The sequence below is a fragment of the Urocitellus parryii genome, chromosome 15 (assembly GCF_045843805.1).
Source record: "Urocitellus parryii isolate mUroPar1 chromosome 15, mUroPar1.hap1, whole genome shotgun sequence".
Taxonomy (NCBI): domain Eukaryota; kingdom Metazoa; phylum Chordata; class Mammalia; order Rodentia; family Sciuridae; genus Urocitellus; species Urocitellus parryii.
Window position 1 is genome coordinate 49,341,719 of NC_135545.1, and position 16,747 is coordinate 49,358,465.

Genomic DNA, 16,747 nt, shown 5'->3' on the forward strand with positions numbered 1-16,747 from the left:
AAAAAAAAGTAATACAAGCCATTCAATACAAGACAGTGACAGTGGCTACAGAGAGCAGGCAATAGATTTGCTTTGTACGGACACATAGGACTCACCAAATGTCATGGCTGATTGACAGCAGAGACTGGAGAGAAAGGAGCGGTGGATGCTAGTTAGCTTGTTTTTGCTTTTGTTTGGTTATAAATGTGTTTTGATCTTCCAAAATATGTAATTTGCTTTTGTATATAGTGGCTTTCCTTCTGAATAGGGGATTTTGAGCACATTCATATTTTTTAAAAACTCTCTTCCTGAATTTCTCTACAAAGGATCATATCTAAAAAGCATTTGGAGTTTGTGAGTGATACATATAAATGCAATATTTTAGGGAAAAAAATCATTCCATGGTGATGATGAGTAAAATCTTTCTGAAATAAGGCTCCCAGAAAATACTATCTGGCATCTCATGTTGCATTTTAATGATATCTCTTGCTTTGGGCAGGAACAAGAACTTATCCCGAGTTGATAGTTTGAAGGAGAATACTTACCTGTCATGGAGCACTATGATGTTTTCTTGTCTCCCACTGAAATACCTGCACCTATCCCATTCATTTGGTTTAGGTAGCAAAGATTAAATACTTACCCCTAAGGACAAAAGGCTGAATTCCTACAGTTGGGTTGTTTAAATTCTTCAGTCCAAATATATTTAGGGTTTGAGAATTTATTACGGGATGTGTAAAAACAAGAGACATTGATAAAATGGAAAGTAAACGTCGATCATAATTTTACAATGGACTCTTCGAGTTATAGTGCATTTACTTAAACACACATTTACCAAGTGCCTGCCATGATGATGTATGTTCTATAGGGCAAGTGCATAAAGAAGTATAGACCCTGCTCTCAAAATGGAAAAGGAAGAGGGCGAGGAGAAGGAGAAATGGTGCAGTGTGTTATGATGGTACTAATTGTACCATTTTGGGAAATATCATGTTGAATTCATTTCTTTTTCTGCGTATGGAGATTTAGCAACCATCGGTGAATGCTACTGAATTATTGACCATATATCCCAAGCATTGAGAAGGGCCAAGGTAATTACCCCTCCAGAGAGCTTTAATTCTCCAGTGTGTTCTCTAGCATCACTTAATCTTTTGAGAGTTAAAACTGTGGCAGAATCACTTGAGGCTTCTAGTCACTCTCCAGTGGCAACTGTTACATTTTAAAAATCTGCCCTTGGACATATCCAGTTATGAAAAAAAAACCTGGAAGGTTTTTTTTTCCCCCATCAAAGTTATAAAGAAATAACCTTTACTGATTTATAAGTGAATTCAGAAGACTTATGAAAAATAAGAGAGAAAGCTCCTTTTTTATTGTTTTAGCATTTTGAACACCAGAATTTCAAGTATGGTGAATAAAATCAGCAACTTGTCTTTAGAAAGTTATTTTAATTGATAGTACTATTTTGCTACTTCTTAATGGCCATTCAAATGTTAGCATTTGTAAAACTCTCTTATTTCAATTTTATACAAACCCAGCAAAAAATATACTAAAATTCTGTTAGCTAGCAATTTGAACCTTACCAATACAAATTCTATGTGTTCCAAGTATCAAAGTATTTGAGATGTTCAATGAACTAAAATAAAAGACAATTACTTATATTTCATTTTATTCAATTATAGTAATATGTTGTTTATATTTCTGCTCTAAAATATACAGAAGGAGCTATTCTTTCAGATGAGCATGCTCATTGTGAGTTGATTTACATTGAAAATTAGATCCTTGGTACTGAAGAATAAAAGTAATTTTATTTGATTTACTTGATTTTATTTGATTCCAATCTATCACTTAAATTTCTCCCAAGCTCATGGAAATATATATACCCAGGCTACGGAAGTCATCATTTATCTTTTAAATTTGTCAACATTTACTATATAAAAAGAAGCTTTAGAGTTTATGATAGGTGATAGATAGATGACAGATAGATGATAGACATTCTCACTTTGCTCAGGGTTATATGTAAATCTTTCAGCATTCCGTCTTCTGAAGCCTTTATTCAAGAATTTCAAATAACTCGCCCTTTGTGATTTTGTTCAATATCTGCAAGATAGAGAAATGTCTTCTAAAAACTTTTTATAAGTGTCATCCCTACAATGAGACCTGATAAACCAGGTAGAAAGCGAGACCCCAGAGGTGATCTCTGTTCCTCTGACCCCTCCTCCACTCATTTCTGTCAGATGTGTACATCTTTTTTTCTGATAAGCCATCGTCAGAAGCCCTAAGAGACTTTTATTTCTCTGTCGCCTTCACCCATCTGTTTGTGTAGTCACAAATCCCTAGTGCGGCTTCTCTCTGAGTCTGCATTCATTCTCCCCTTCGGTTGTACTGCCACAGACTTTTTTGTTTGTCTGAGACAGAGTCTCACTGTTGCCTGGGCTGGTCTTAAACTCCTGGGCTCAAGGGATCCTCCTGCCTCAATCTCCCAAGTAACTGGAACTATGAGCTACTGTAGCCTTTTTAAACTACATTGTGGGGCTGAGCATTTAGGTGGGGCTAAGAAGCATATGAACACAGCATTTCAATGTGTTATTTTAATTACCTTGCAGGAGTCTCACACAGGATGCTGTAAAAACAAGGAGGACATTTAAGCTCAAGGAGGTCAGCCAGTAGGTCTTTGTCTGGAGGCTGTTCCGAGCTGATGTTCTCAGCAGTGGTACAGTGTAATGAACCTGAAGGCAACCGTTAGTCTAATCAGAATGTAATGGTCATGCTTAAGCAAAAATGGAATAATCGGAATGTAATTGTCCTGGAGCATCCATACGAAGGGTTGATGGGGTGGGTGGAAGTAGAATCGAGATGGGTTTATAATTAATGCGCCAGGTTTTATGGAAGGCACTTAGATTGTTTAGTTTAGCCCATTCCTGTGTGTGTGTGAGGTGGAGGTGTTGCTGGGAAGCAGCCAGAGCCTCAGTTCCAGGGTCCAAATTGATAAATTCAACAGAGTCAGACGTGAAGGCAGAAATCCAGTAAGGGGAGTGACCACATCCTGCAAGTCATGGGGACGGGGAATTAGCGGCAGCCATATAGAGCTCCTGAAGGCTCAACTACCTTAGGAAGGTTGACCAACAGGACTGGAAGCCATCTCCAGACCACACTCCCACCAATGGGGATGTTTCTGAAGACCCTCAGTTTCTCCCTTAAGCCACAGCTAAACACTACCTGGGTGGTGGGTGGGGTACGTTGTGCAGGGAAGGAAGGACAGAAATGATGTTTAATTGAGGTTTGTACCCTAACAATTCCTCTTTGCTGATTGTGACTTGTTCTCTAGAACCTGGCGGAGATTTTTTATTTCATTCATTACACCGTCTTGTCTTCAAAAAGTTCAATCAACCTTGTGTGAGTGATGCCTCTCTGGAATATCATTGGTGCACATTTAAAGATAGGTCACTACAGAGCTGAGGTTTCATGATTGCCTGTACTGTAGGGCACCTCGCGGATCCCACTTCACGTCTACGTGGGCCAGTGTCCTCAAATGCTGGCTCAGATAACTCAAGAGTTCAGACAATGAAGTGAGAAAGTTGAGCAGCATCACCATCGATAGAGGGGAAGATGAAAAATGAAAAATAAACCTAAAGCCTTCAGCAGGAAATTCAGATTCTCTGACTTCAACGTCCCACCTGGGAATTGGTGATACCTTTTTCATAAGATTGATGTAAGAATTTAGCTGACTTGGACATAACACGAATACATGTAACTGTCATGGTTGTTAGCATTTTTCTCTAGAAGGCTCTAGTTAAAATGTCATGGGAACATCGGCATGGATCAGTTCACCCTATTAATGCCTTCATTGCTGAACGTGAAGTCACTTCCAGTATATTAGTCACTGTGGCATCTGTCAGAGAAGTACATGAGTGATGGGTCAATGATGGGCAGAAGAGGGGATGTCATTTATAATGGGGTGCCTGTGGGGTGAACAAGTAAACTGCATTTTGTAGGAATTAACATGAAAATGATAATGTATAGACATGAAAACAAAGTAAAAAACGATATAACATTCTAATTTCAGTGAAGTATGAGTATGAAAAATAGCAAAAAAAAAAAAAAGATTTCTGACTGAGACTGCCTTTTCTTTTTTTTTTTTTTTTCCTAAATATTTATTTTTAGTTTTTGGCGGACAGAACATCTTTGTTTGTACCGGGCTGCACGCATGCCAGGCGAGTGCGCCACCGCTTGAGCCACACCCCCAGCCCTGAGACTGCCTTTTCTATGAGAGTTTTCTATAAGAGCCTTTACTGAGTCTTTTCTGTAAAAATTATCACTTTTAAACATGGCATCTTGGAAAATTGTAGTATATTATTATTATATTAATATTATTATATTAAAGTTCCAAGGGTTATTTTGAAGGACAAATATTCAAAGATCTATGTCCTTACAATTGTACTTTGAGGCCAGTAGTGGTTTATGGTGATTGTGTTAGTGACCAAAATCCATGACAAGAACAAATTAGAGAAGGAAAGTTTTATTTGGGGCTCACAGTTTCAGAGATTCAGTCCACAGTTGGCTGACTCCATTGTTCTGGGTCCAAGATGAGGCAGAACATGATGGTGGAAAGCCGTGGAGAAGGAAAGCTATCAGCTTATAGCATGGTGGCCAGGAAAAACACACACACACACACACACACACACACACACACAGGGAGAAAGGAATGGAGTGGAAGGGAAGAGAGGGGAGAGAAGAGAAGAGGAGGGGTGGGGAGTGGGAGGGAAGGATGAGAAAGGAGAGAAAATGAGGGCTAAAACATAATTCCCAAGAACTCGACCCAGTGACTTGCTTCCTCCAGCCATGCCCACATACCACCCAGTAGTACATTCATCTATCAGTGGAGTAATCACTTATGAAGCAGAACCCTAATCATTGGGGATCTTGGTTTTATAACATGGCCTTTTGTGGGGGACATTCCACATCCAAACCATAACAGTGGGATAAAAAGAATAGAAACATGCATTTTCTAATTTTAATAACTTATTATTTAAAAATTCAAGACCTGGTACCAATGGCTAAGATCATATTAGCTCTTAATACAGTGGTATTTGCCAATAATTTCAGAACTTATTTCTTCAGAAAGCCCTAGAAGTGAATTAGTTACCAGTTACCAGTATTTGGTTCAGTGATGAAAGGATGTTATCAGGATGCAAGTTTTGTAAAGGACCTAGATACATGAAGGGTGCACCTTGTGGTCTCATCCTCTCCAAGATTACGTGGGTGTGTTAGCAGAATTCACTTTCTGAGAGCTGAGACTCTTGCTTGCTTGATTGCTATCAACTGGGGACCCTTCTCAGGTCCTAGAGGCAACCACCCTTTCTTGTCACACAGCATTCTTCACTGTGAGGCAATTTGCAAGGCCGGTAGGAGAAATTTCTTTCATGCTTCCCGTCTCATTTCATGGACTTCTTTGTATTTCTGACCTTTAGTCTTTTGGAAGGGCTCCCCTGATGATCAGACTCACCCCAGACGATTTCACTTTTTAATACCCGAGAGTCAACTAAATTAAGAATTTTAATAAATGAATTCCATCTCCAAAATCCCCTTTGCCATCTAATATAATAATCATAGGAGTGATAATACATACAAGTTCTGCACTCAAAGGAAGGGGACTATGCACAGAGTGCAGAACAAAGGGATGAAGTCTCTGAGGTCATTTTGGAATTCTTCCTACTGAGGGGCTCATCTACCTGCCTATCTTTCTAGCAGAAAAGAGTCCAGGCCACAGTACCGTCTGTTCTTAGGGAGACGAGGTGTTGGGAATATCCAAGCATCCTTGAGAGAGCAGTGGTTACCTGGTAGCAGGCATGGCTTTATTGGAAGCGGGGTGGTCCAGAGCCCAGAACTGTTCCAGAGCTCTCTGTTCTGTCCTTGAGCTAACGTGCACCTGCTCAGCTGGCTTAGCTAAGCTGCCAGAACCATGGAAACGAACCGCCAAGGCCAGCCAAGCTCATACCTTGCTTGATTATGAAATCAAACACAATAATCTTAGCCAATGAAATGGAAATGGCCTTCATCTGATTTCCTATGTTATTGCTCAGAGAAGCGTATTGTTCCTAGTTGGCCTGATTTTTTTCCCTCCTTAGTGAGAAATAGCTGTTTATTAAAATAGCTGTATGGACTCTCTTATTAAAATATATCTATTCATAGGAAAATTCCCTATCACTGCGAAGCATTCCGCCTTCATCTTTAAGTGTGATATTTGGAGATACAAATAATAACTCTCAAAATAATTTAGTAATAAAATGGAGTTTTTGTTCAGTGATGTCAAAACATCATCTAATATGACTACAATAAGAATTGAATTGAAGCTTACCCAATTTTCTCTCCAGGAATCAAAGTCTAAAACATGGCAATTTCAGGTTGAAAACATCAGTTAATGGAAATAGCACATACTTAGGCGGACATTGTTGCTGTAGCTTCAAATGCATGGGGTACCGTCAGCACAGTGTGAATGCTTGAAATATTCTAACTGCATCATCAAAGGTATCCAAATAAGAGATGCTCATGTTCTCTGAATTTCTCTCCACTTTCCTTATGAATTGAAGCCTCTCCATTTCTGCATCAGATGTTTTTTTCTGGATTAAATGAAACAAATACCTTTAAAGCTCAAGGGGTATGAAGAAAAACACGGCCCCTTGGAACATTAAAAATCGTTCCTTAATACGGAAACAATGTACCGTAAGGACAGCTTCCCTTCATTTTTAAGTTAATGATTCCATAAAATACCTTCTGTTAAGAGAAGGGTAACAATGTGGTTAGGAACTGGTAATGCTGCCCTCTTCTCCTCAAGGAATTACTTTTATTACATCTTGTAAGAAATATCTAGCCACATTGTGTTCAGTTCCATTTCTTGAGCTTTTTGAGTTTATAATGATAAACATTTAAAGTAGCAACTACAAACAATTATAAAGCACTGACTCACTGTTCCCCAGGTGCCCAGTGCTCCTTCTGCGGACTCATTGAATTTTCAAACGTCTCTGTGTCGTCACTCTCTGAATACCATTGAGAGATGGGGGAGGCAGTTAAAATGAAATGCCTCAACTCGGGTTGTAATTGGCCGAGGCCACACTTGAACCCAGGGAGGAGGGCTCCGGAAGTATTGTTGGTAATCACCATATTCTGGCTTTTGTGCAAGGTGTGAGGTAATGTTATGTGGACCTTCCGGACACTTCCCTTCCAGTAGGCAGAGACCCAGGCCACTGGAGAGGTACTGCAGGAGAAGCCCGTTCCAGTTAAGGGGACCTCGTAGAGAGATGGGAGGAATGGGGGCTCAGGAGAGGTGTCCAAGATGGGCTACGAGGGCTGATCTTGGAGCATCCTGGTTGCTCACAAAAAAAGGGAAGAACATGTCTCACCTTTGTGTGTGGAGGAGGGGTTCAGGACAATCCTCCAAATGGCCTTGTGAGTGATACCATGGTATCTACCTCAGTCAAAGGACTTGAATGTTGAGATATGGATTCCAATGGTAACTCCAAAGGCTCGCTCAAAATAGGTCTTCTCATGAAAGCCATTAGGTGTGTCACTAGGTCAGCCTTCCAAACTGTATATTTTAACCAATCAGTGGGCAGTATTTTGAGCCACAAGATCTGAAGAAAAATGCATGGCTTGGTCTACACCCATGATGGGCAACTGTGGTAGGCAACATGGTGGATGGCTTCCAAAGAGATCTATGGCTTCATTCCTGGGATCTCTGAATAAAGTAGAAGGCATTGTGGCTACATTAAGGATTTGGGCATGGGGAGATGATTATGGATTATGCAGGTTGGCCTGATGTGATTACAAGAATTCTTCTAAGTGAAAGAGGGTGACAGGAGAGTTGGAAAGAAGCCAAGATCAGAGTGGGGGAGGGCCACAAGCTGAGGGGTGCAGGCAGCCTCTGTCTGCTAGACAGGGAAAGAAGGGGATTCGCCCCCAGCCTCTCCTGAAGGAATGTCACCCCTCCTGACACCTTGATTTTAACTCATCATTTTAACTGATTTGGGGGCTTCTGACATTCAGATTATAAGAAAATGAATGTGTGTTTTTAAGATCCTAAGTTTATGGTAACTTGTTCCAGAAGCAATAGCAAATGAACAGTAGAGCCATTTACATTTTCCTTCTGCCTCTGCCTCTGGACTGTGAAAAACAAGAAATTGTGTTAATTTACACAAGAGTTTTTAATATTAACCTACTTTAAAAAAAAAGGAAGAAAAATGCTGTATTTTTCTCTCTCTGATGATTTCCTACTTTAAAACTTTTTGTCTTTGTACTTTCTCCATTAGAACATGCAGTTGGGTCTTTGTTTATATTTTTGTATGATTGATTGCTTTTGCTCCCAAATAACCAGATCTTAGATGTATTTATTTTGTTGTTATTGTTTTCTAATTGTCTAGTCTTCATTTTTGCTAATTTCTTCCTTGTACTTTCTATATGTTCATTTCATTGTTTTTTCCTGAGTGCTTAGTCATTTGTTTTCATTGCTTATTATTTTTTTTTTAAATAAAGAAAGTCTTTAAGGCTTTGAATTTAAAGCTTAGTTGAGCATTATTACTAATTAGTAAGAACTGGGGCAGAGCTGACCAATGAAAGTGGTTTTACGTGGCTTAGCAGCAGAGACGGAATGATGGATGTTTGCAGGCAAGGCTCACCCTTCTTGACACAGTTATACTCATTTTGACGCAGTTCGTCAGTTTCTCTCCTTTTCCTGAGGATTTTTTTTTTTTTTTGCACTGCACATGAATAGCAGGCCCTTAATTTCCACTCTAGATCTCTGACCCTTCTGATCTCCAAGAAGCAAACAAACACAATTCTATGGTAACTCAATAAGACATGTCAGGCTTCCATGCACTGAAGTTGTAAAGTCTCTAATTGGAATGGCCATGGAAAATATGCAGTAAGAAATCTAAGTGATGCTCAGGTCAAAAGTTTTGAATGTTGAGATGTCAGAGGGCGGAAGTCAAGATTACTCTTGTAACGCCAATGGCTGGCGAAGAACTCAATATGAATGTGTTATTTGCACAAATGTTCCAAATCCATTTATCACACTAATTTTCAAGGTGGTGCATTCAAGACAAGCATATTAATGACCCCTCAAGGGAACACATTTTTTCTTTACTTACTAATATTGGGAAGTAGAGGAAAAGAGATGAATTATTTTGAGTGCTTACTCTGTAGCTTTCAGATCTTATTTTATGTCATGAAGTGCTCCTATTTCTATTGTGAAAGGATATTTTTACTTGCGTTAGAGGTAACGGACCTTGGAAGTACCAGGGCAAGAATTTGAGGTTAGGCCTTTCTGAATCCAAGCCTGTGCTTTTATCATGTGTACTGTCTCTAGTGCCATTTCTGCTTAAATAGATCACTTACAAAGAGACGAATGTTTGATTGTAGTAGGTAAGCACATGCCCAGAATCTAATGGAAATAACAAAAATCTTCCACTGAGTAATAGGAAAGCATAAACCAAAGATAGACATGACACCAGAAAAAAGCATTTAAAGCCAGCCTGTTTGACCAACAATATAGAAGATATTGTAATTACTTCAAATTATGTTTCTGAGTGGCGAAATAGAGGATAATGACAGGCAATTTGCAAAAATCGGGAATGGACGATGACGCATACAAACGTGGGTTGACCACTTTAGCCAAAGCAATGATTTTGTTCACCTGTCAAGTGAGCGAATCTCAGAGGCATCTGTGACGGAATGAGGAGAGTATATTGATATAATCATTGTGGAGACAGCTTCAATATGTTTTGGCATCTTTTGATATATTTTAAGAATTAACTTTTGTTCCATAAATCTCCCAAGTATGTATCTTAATTGCATACATACCGCGCTATAGAAATATTTGCTGCCCACTATTGTCACTATTCCTTCTATCAGTTAGATGACATGGAGTTCCATGTGGCCAAATTATCTATCAATAAAGGTCTGTAATGTGTAGAGAGGTTCCTAGAGCTTTCTTGACTTTTAAAAATCATTCCTTCTAACTCTTCACCTTTGGTTGGCTTTGCCTAGTAGATTTGTAGGTCTCTTTGTCCTAATATGTAGAATTTAAATAGTTGCTATTAAAACTAAAATCAATCAGCCTCTGGCTGTGCTGTCATTAAAAGTTAACTGCCTTCCCATTAATCCATTAATTTGTGAAGATTAATTGGGAAAGCTATTTAAAGTAAAGCTACAACTTGGGGCACGTTGGCCAGTGTTTGCCTCCTAATGAAGGCTTACCCCATTAACATCAGAGAGTGTTAACAATTCTATATACAATTCACCCATGGTACATATAGATAGGAGAAAAATGCATGGGAATTTATAGACCGCTGCCTAAAGAATGACTTGAAAAATCATTCCTGTCTTTAGCTTAGCTCTGGGAAAACATACTGATAAATATTTACTTGCTTTGAATTGCAGCAGTATGTTACCTTTTGGATTTAAATCACTGATGGACAGAGTTAGACACTCATGTTTATCTTATTTAGTATGTCAAAAACTAGCATCCTCGAGTGAATATTAATTTTCATGTCAAAGTCAAATTCATGCTCAAAGAAGCCAAAGAATTTGTAGCAGTCTCCTTTCCGTGGTATTTAATTGAGTCTAAATGTTATTTTAGGTACTGATGAGAGGGTGAGATGAAGCGAGCTAGCCTCCTATTTGGCTCGGTGCTCTTACGGAAATTCTATTTTATTCAAGCCCACTCCTATCATCGCTTTCCCGGAAAACTTACTCTTTTTCTCACTAGAATGTCACTGTGTACCAGCTGCCTCCCGGCACCATCCGTCCACATGGCTTCACAGGGAGAAAGGGGTGGGGTGTGAGATCCTAACCACTTCTGCAATCTTCCAACAGCCCCGTGGAAGGGAGTGAAAAGAACAAAACTCTCCATTGGATAGGAATTCATTTGCAAGTCTATTTTAGCAGTTCCCAAGCTAGCCCCGCTCTGGCTGCTGGGTGCTATCCTGGGAAGTTTTAAATCTCCCCACTGTGATCCTGCCTTACAGCTGGGATGAGCTACTGAAGGCGCTCACTCCACAGAGATGAGACAACCTGGAGCTGATCCAGAATGTATATTCTTTTTAATTAGGAGGTTGATTGCTTTTTTCAAACGTACCTGGGTCCTTTATGAGTTTTCAGGATGGACTTTGCTGAGTGAATACCTGGGTGGCTACCACCGAGATGATGGGATGGCAAAGCAGGGAGGGGCACTGTGGAGTGGAAATAATGACGACCTCTCTAGTGGGATCCAGCCCAGGCTGTTTATTCAGAGTTGGCTCCAGCAGGTGGGTTAGCTGCTATCCTTTGAGTCTGGAGGGACTTGGTAGCAGGCAGAGGAGAGGAAAGGTTGATGTGGGGAGGGAAGGGGAGCTTCAGGTGAGTCCTGATTGGCGGCTGTTGGGTGGGGAAGTCTACACAGGCTAAGCAGAAGCAGGGTCTGCAGTGGGATGGGTCAGGAGCCGGTGTTTGACTTTCTCTTAGCCACTATTAAATTGGGCAAAAATTAGGGAAGCTGTAAGTTATCAATCAAGTCCTGGCTGGTTTGAGTCAACTGCTGGTGGAGTAATTATTTGCCTTCCTGAACTGGTTACTGAGTAGTAGGTTGACTTCTTGGGCTGGATCTATAAATGGGCCTCTGCCCATTTGTATATTCTCTCTCTGGGTGGGACACAGATGTATCAGGTACTAGTCTATGGGTGGTGACAGGTCCCCTGACAGGATTCTACCTGGAATCATGAAACAGCCTGAACATTTTGTAGCATGAACTCCTACTGGGCTTATGGTTAGAAAACAATATCATTGTCAAAATTTCTGGAAATTAAAAACATTTAAATTTCGGAATTCTTGACTTACATATAGGAAATATGATTCATTAGCGTCATGTACCTGATTTGTGCAGAACAGACAAGGTGGTTATTCAATGACAACTAAGTTGACCATGAACTGAAAATTGGTCTTATCTTTTTGTTGAATATATTTTTGATTTCCAGTGCTTGTCTCAACAATGCCCGGGCTCACACTAGGAGGGCTGGCAGTGGTCTGCCTGGGTTAAAATATTATTTCTGTCACATTGTAGTAATGGGCTCTGGTTTAATATTTTAGCTATTGTGCCCAGTTTTTCCTCAATTGTCCCAGGAGTTAATAGGATCAAGTAGTATAGAGTGTTTGCCAGGACCAAATGAGTTAATAGATGTGAAGCACTGAGAATCTCAGCAGCCAATAATATATACCTATTATCTTGGTATAGGTAATATCACACACTGCTTAGGAAAATTGAATTACTTTTATTAAAAACCGAACAGCTTTTACTTACTTATGAGAATTATGCATTAAAGCCTTTTGTAAAATAAAATTAAATTACTTTCTATCGAGCTATATTAAAATACTTTCAGTATAGCTTGCATCTTTATTTGTAAGAGACTATTGAATGTTTTCACACATACAACTTGCCAATCTAATTTATCATTGTCTTTTTAAAAACAGTTTTTCTTTCGTGTGAAGAGTAAATGACGACTTTCCTGATATTGACTCGAAAGCCATAGAGTTGTGTATTGTGTGTGTGTATGTGTGTGTAAATGTGTCAACATAAGTTGGGTAATTTTTCCCTATATTATGTGTACTCTAACAGAATTCAGTAACACTCTCTAAATGCAATCAGTGTGTATATATGTGTGTGTGTATTTTTTTTTTTTTTTTACAAAAAGGCTAAGAACTATACTTTCACTATTTCTGAGATCAAGGTTAAAGTAGAAATTCTAACATAACTGTGATAAAAGTTGAATAATATGTGATGTAATTTTGGAAAAATATAGAGCAATGAGAACGTTGCTCATGCTCTAGCAGAAGAAAACAGTAATTCCCCCAATGTGCCCTGCTACCATTTTGAACTGTACAAGCTTCCATAAAATGTTCGGTGGCTATTTTGTACATATTACCAGTTGGTGCAGTCTTCATACCCACCTCCTCCTGCCCTGCACCTCTTTTCACCAAGAGTGTGGCCTGTGGCCCAGTGATGAAGGTAATAGCTTACTATGATGATCTGATAAGGTATTGAATTTTAAAAATACAATTATGTTTTGAGCTAAAAATAGCATGCTATTTCAGACTTCAAAAGCTCCTTACATAAATGCTTATATATTTTTGCACTCTAAATGATCTCTATTTGCATGTGAAAACTGTAAATTAGAGCTAATAATCACTGAAATGTGAGATAAAACTGGAAAATTCCATCAGCTAGAGTCCTCCAATAGACTAGTCTTTGGGTTGCTTTTACCCGAGTCTAGAACAGTGTTTCTCAATCTGAGCACTATTGACATCTGGGGCCAGATATTTATTTGTGCCCTATGCATTATGTGACATTTAGTAGCATCCTGCCCCTAGCCATGATGTCTCTAGGTATTGCTAAATGCTAACTGGGGAGTGAAATTATCACTGGTTAAGAACCTTGAGCTGAAATGTCAACCTCAGCTTTGCAAGTCCAAAAACTGCATTTACTGGTGCAGTCAGAAAACTAGTTTTCTGAAATTAAATTCACAGGCGGCTGATACTTAATCCAGAATTTCATTTGTTAAGGTCCAGAGGAAAATGTCCCTTGTAGTCACTCCAGATCCATTACTGCTGCCTGAGGTCTGCCTCTTCTTGTGTCAAGACTATTGAAGATCAAGTGGGTGATAAAGTTGGCCTGTCCAACTTTGAGTTGGATGCACACACCTGAAAAGATGTTTTATTCAGGCCATTATGGTATCCAGTGAAATCCCTATATCCCAAATCATAATTACAATCATGGTGTTCCTACATGTGGGTTCTGGACCCCAACTGGCTTCATCAGTTTAATGGTTCTACCACATGAGATGAGCAAACGAGCCAAACTCTGAATGTTAATAACCCCATCTATAGGTTAATACCATTGGGAAATCAACGGGAAGGGTCCAGATTAGTTACTACAGGTGGAATGATTATAAATTCTTAGCACAGAGCACTCACTAAACCTGTGTTAGTTTTTATTAGTTATATAAGAACAATTAAAAGGTCTGGGGATGTGGCTCAAGCGGTAGCGCGCTCGCCTGGCATGCTTGCGGCCCGGGTTCGATCCTCAGCACCATCATACAAACAAAGATGTTATGTCCGCCAAAAACTACATAATAAATATTAAAAAAATTCTCTCTGTCTCTCTCTCTCTCTTTAAAAAAAAAAGAACAACTAAAATATTTTATTGTTAAATAAACACGTAACAGATTACAGTAGAATGTATATGCTCACGGTAAAGAAAAATGCTAAGTATTCACCAAATCCTGTTGGAATTTTAACAAACATCAGAAGCCACCATCTGCCCTTTCATGATCTGACTTCCATATTACAAGACCCTGCTCCAACACATGGAAAAAAGCACCCCCTTTAAAATTTCAGTTCCATTCTTTCAAAGCTGAAAGTAGGGCGACATTGATTCTCAGTTTATAGCTGGCAAAAACAAATGGGCAATAAATATATGCCCTCTAGAGCGACTGCACTAGGGAGGCATTTTACATTTGAAATATTGATTTGCATCTGCATAATTGATTGTGGAATGCAGTTAAACACCCCTTTCCATCACATACCTGCATACGGATAATGATTGGAAAATTGCTGCACTTCTAATGAACACATCTCCACACAGCACCCGCCCCACGCATGAGTCATGGGCTCATTTGTGTGTGCAAACACACACATTGTAGTTTCCACTGTGTGCTAAATGTGTTTTCGTGGCTGCTTGTCTGCTGGGGGATAACTGGAATTTCCTTCAACATGCCACAGGCTGTGTCCTTTTTATGTATATACTCCTTAATACTTGAATTACAACTAGACTGGCTAGTGTTAGTACTTAAGCCAATCAATAGACACGTGGGAACTGTCTTAGGAGTTAGCTGGAGAATTTAAGGTACAAAAGGAGAAAAGTGGACTTGAAATGAAAATGAGACAGTCTTGAAAACAAAATGCTATCTTAGGTGAAGTCTTGTGAAAGGCATTGGAGAACAAATTGTGTTCAGGCAGAATGAGCTTCGTCAAATCTCAGGTGAATCGAGGTCATTCTTGGAATTATTTAATTTAAATTGCTTATTGTCAGTTAAGACATTTAGGACAATAGCCCTCCATGATGTCTAATTATCAATACGTGTTAAATACTAAATATTAGAATACTATTTGAGCAAAAAAATAGGAACATTTTAGTAATTGTTAAAAACATCAAAGACAAGTTCTTTAAGAATCATATATAATGAGATATTAGCTAAATAAATTATGCATGCATGTCATGATAAACACGGAATTCTTATATTTCTTTGGACTTTATTTTTTAATATTATAAACAATGTGATACACACAAAAGGATAGATGATAAATAGGCATAGACATTAATATATACATATTGATATATATATGTGTGTGTATATATGTATATATACACACACATGTTTACATACATGTGTATATTTATACATGAAGCATCATAATGAAGTGGAAAACTGAATGTATCATCTACACCCAGGACTGCCAATTCCATTTCATTTATCTGTGTGATTTCCTCTTACCCTGACTCTACCCTCCTCTGGAAGTCAACAAATATTCAATTATATAATTCTCATCTTTTCTCCAGATAGTTTTAAAAAATCAAGTACGTTTCCAAACAACCAATGGTTTAGCTTTAGTTCTTAGGATTCTCACAACTAAAACTTCACTAGCGATTTCATTTTTAAGATCCAATCCTTTTGTTTTGAGTTGCTGTAGTTCATTTTATGGCTGTATACTATTCTATTGTGAACTGTAACTATGATTGATCTATTCTTTGGCCATTGGGTGTACGGATTGTTCATAATTTTTTTGTTATTATGAACAGTGCTGAACCTGTCTTCTGGTATAGAATTATTAGTTTCTTTAGTGCTGTTCATTTCTAATTTCTCTTTTTCATGTAATATTAATAATAATAATAAAGTTCTTAGTATTTGTGTAGCTCCTTTGAGACCTGTGGTCTCAAAGTTCCTTGAGACCTGTGGTCCATCCTGAAAGAATGATCAAGGCTTGCCATCAGAGAAAATGCCCATTTATTGAGGAACAGCTCTGCATATTTATAGAGCCGGGGGTGGTTTGACAGTTATGACAGTTTAATGGTTGAAGGGTTTGACAGTTGGCATGGGATGCTTTCTGATTGGTGGGTAAGGATCATGTGAGCCAGCAGGGCTAATCTGATTGGTGGGTAAGGATCATGTGAGCCAGCAGGGCTAGTCTGATTGGTGGATAAGCATCATGTAAGCCAGCAAGGCTAGTCTGATTGGTGGGTAAGGATCATGTGAGCCAGCAGGGCTAGTCTGATTGGTGGGTAAAGATCATGTGAGCCAGCAGGGCTAGTCTGCTGGCTCACCATTGGATGGCTCTTCTCAGGGGATGGGGAAGTTAGTCTTTGGAGCCGGGGTGACTCCCAACACATCCAGGGGAAGCTCTTCCCAGAAGGACATACCTCTGAGTGGAACTGATGGAACCAGGGATCTGTGAAAGTTGAAATGTACGAGCTGATGACAAATTCTTGTTTTCATAAGTAGCTGCTCAGGCTCATGCTTCAACACTGGTGGGTTGGAGCTTCTCTGGACCCAGGTTCTCTGGATGAGCTGATGTAGTCAGATTTCTCCCAGCTTGCTGATTTACTATGCATAAAATCGCATCTTACAATCACAGTCCTGATTTAAATTTCTTTTTGCCAAGTTTGACAATCAGCATATATAATATCAATTTGTAT

General features: G+C 39.1%; 1 protein-coding gene across 6 annotated transcripts in view; it reads left to right on the plus strand.

Annotated features, from left to right (window-relative positions):
- The window catches only part of Cntnap4 (contactin associated protein family member 4), a 237,479-nt gene that overhangs the window by 17,802 nt on the left and 202,930 nt on the right, over nucleotides 1-16,747 (plus strand). The gene's annotated exons all lie outside the window — the stretch shown is intronic.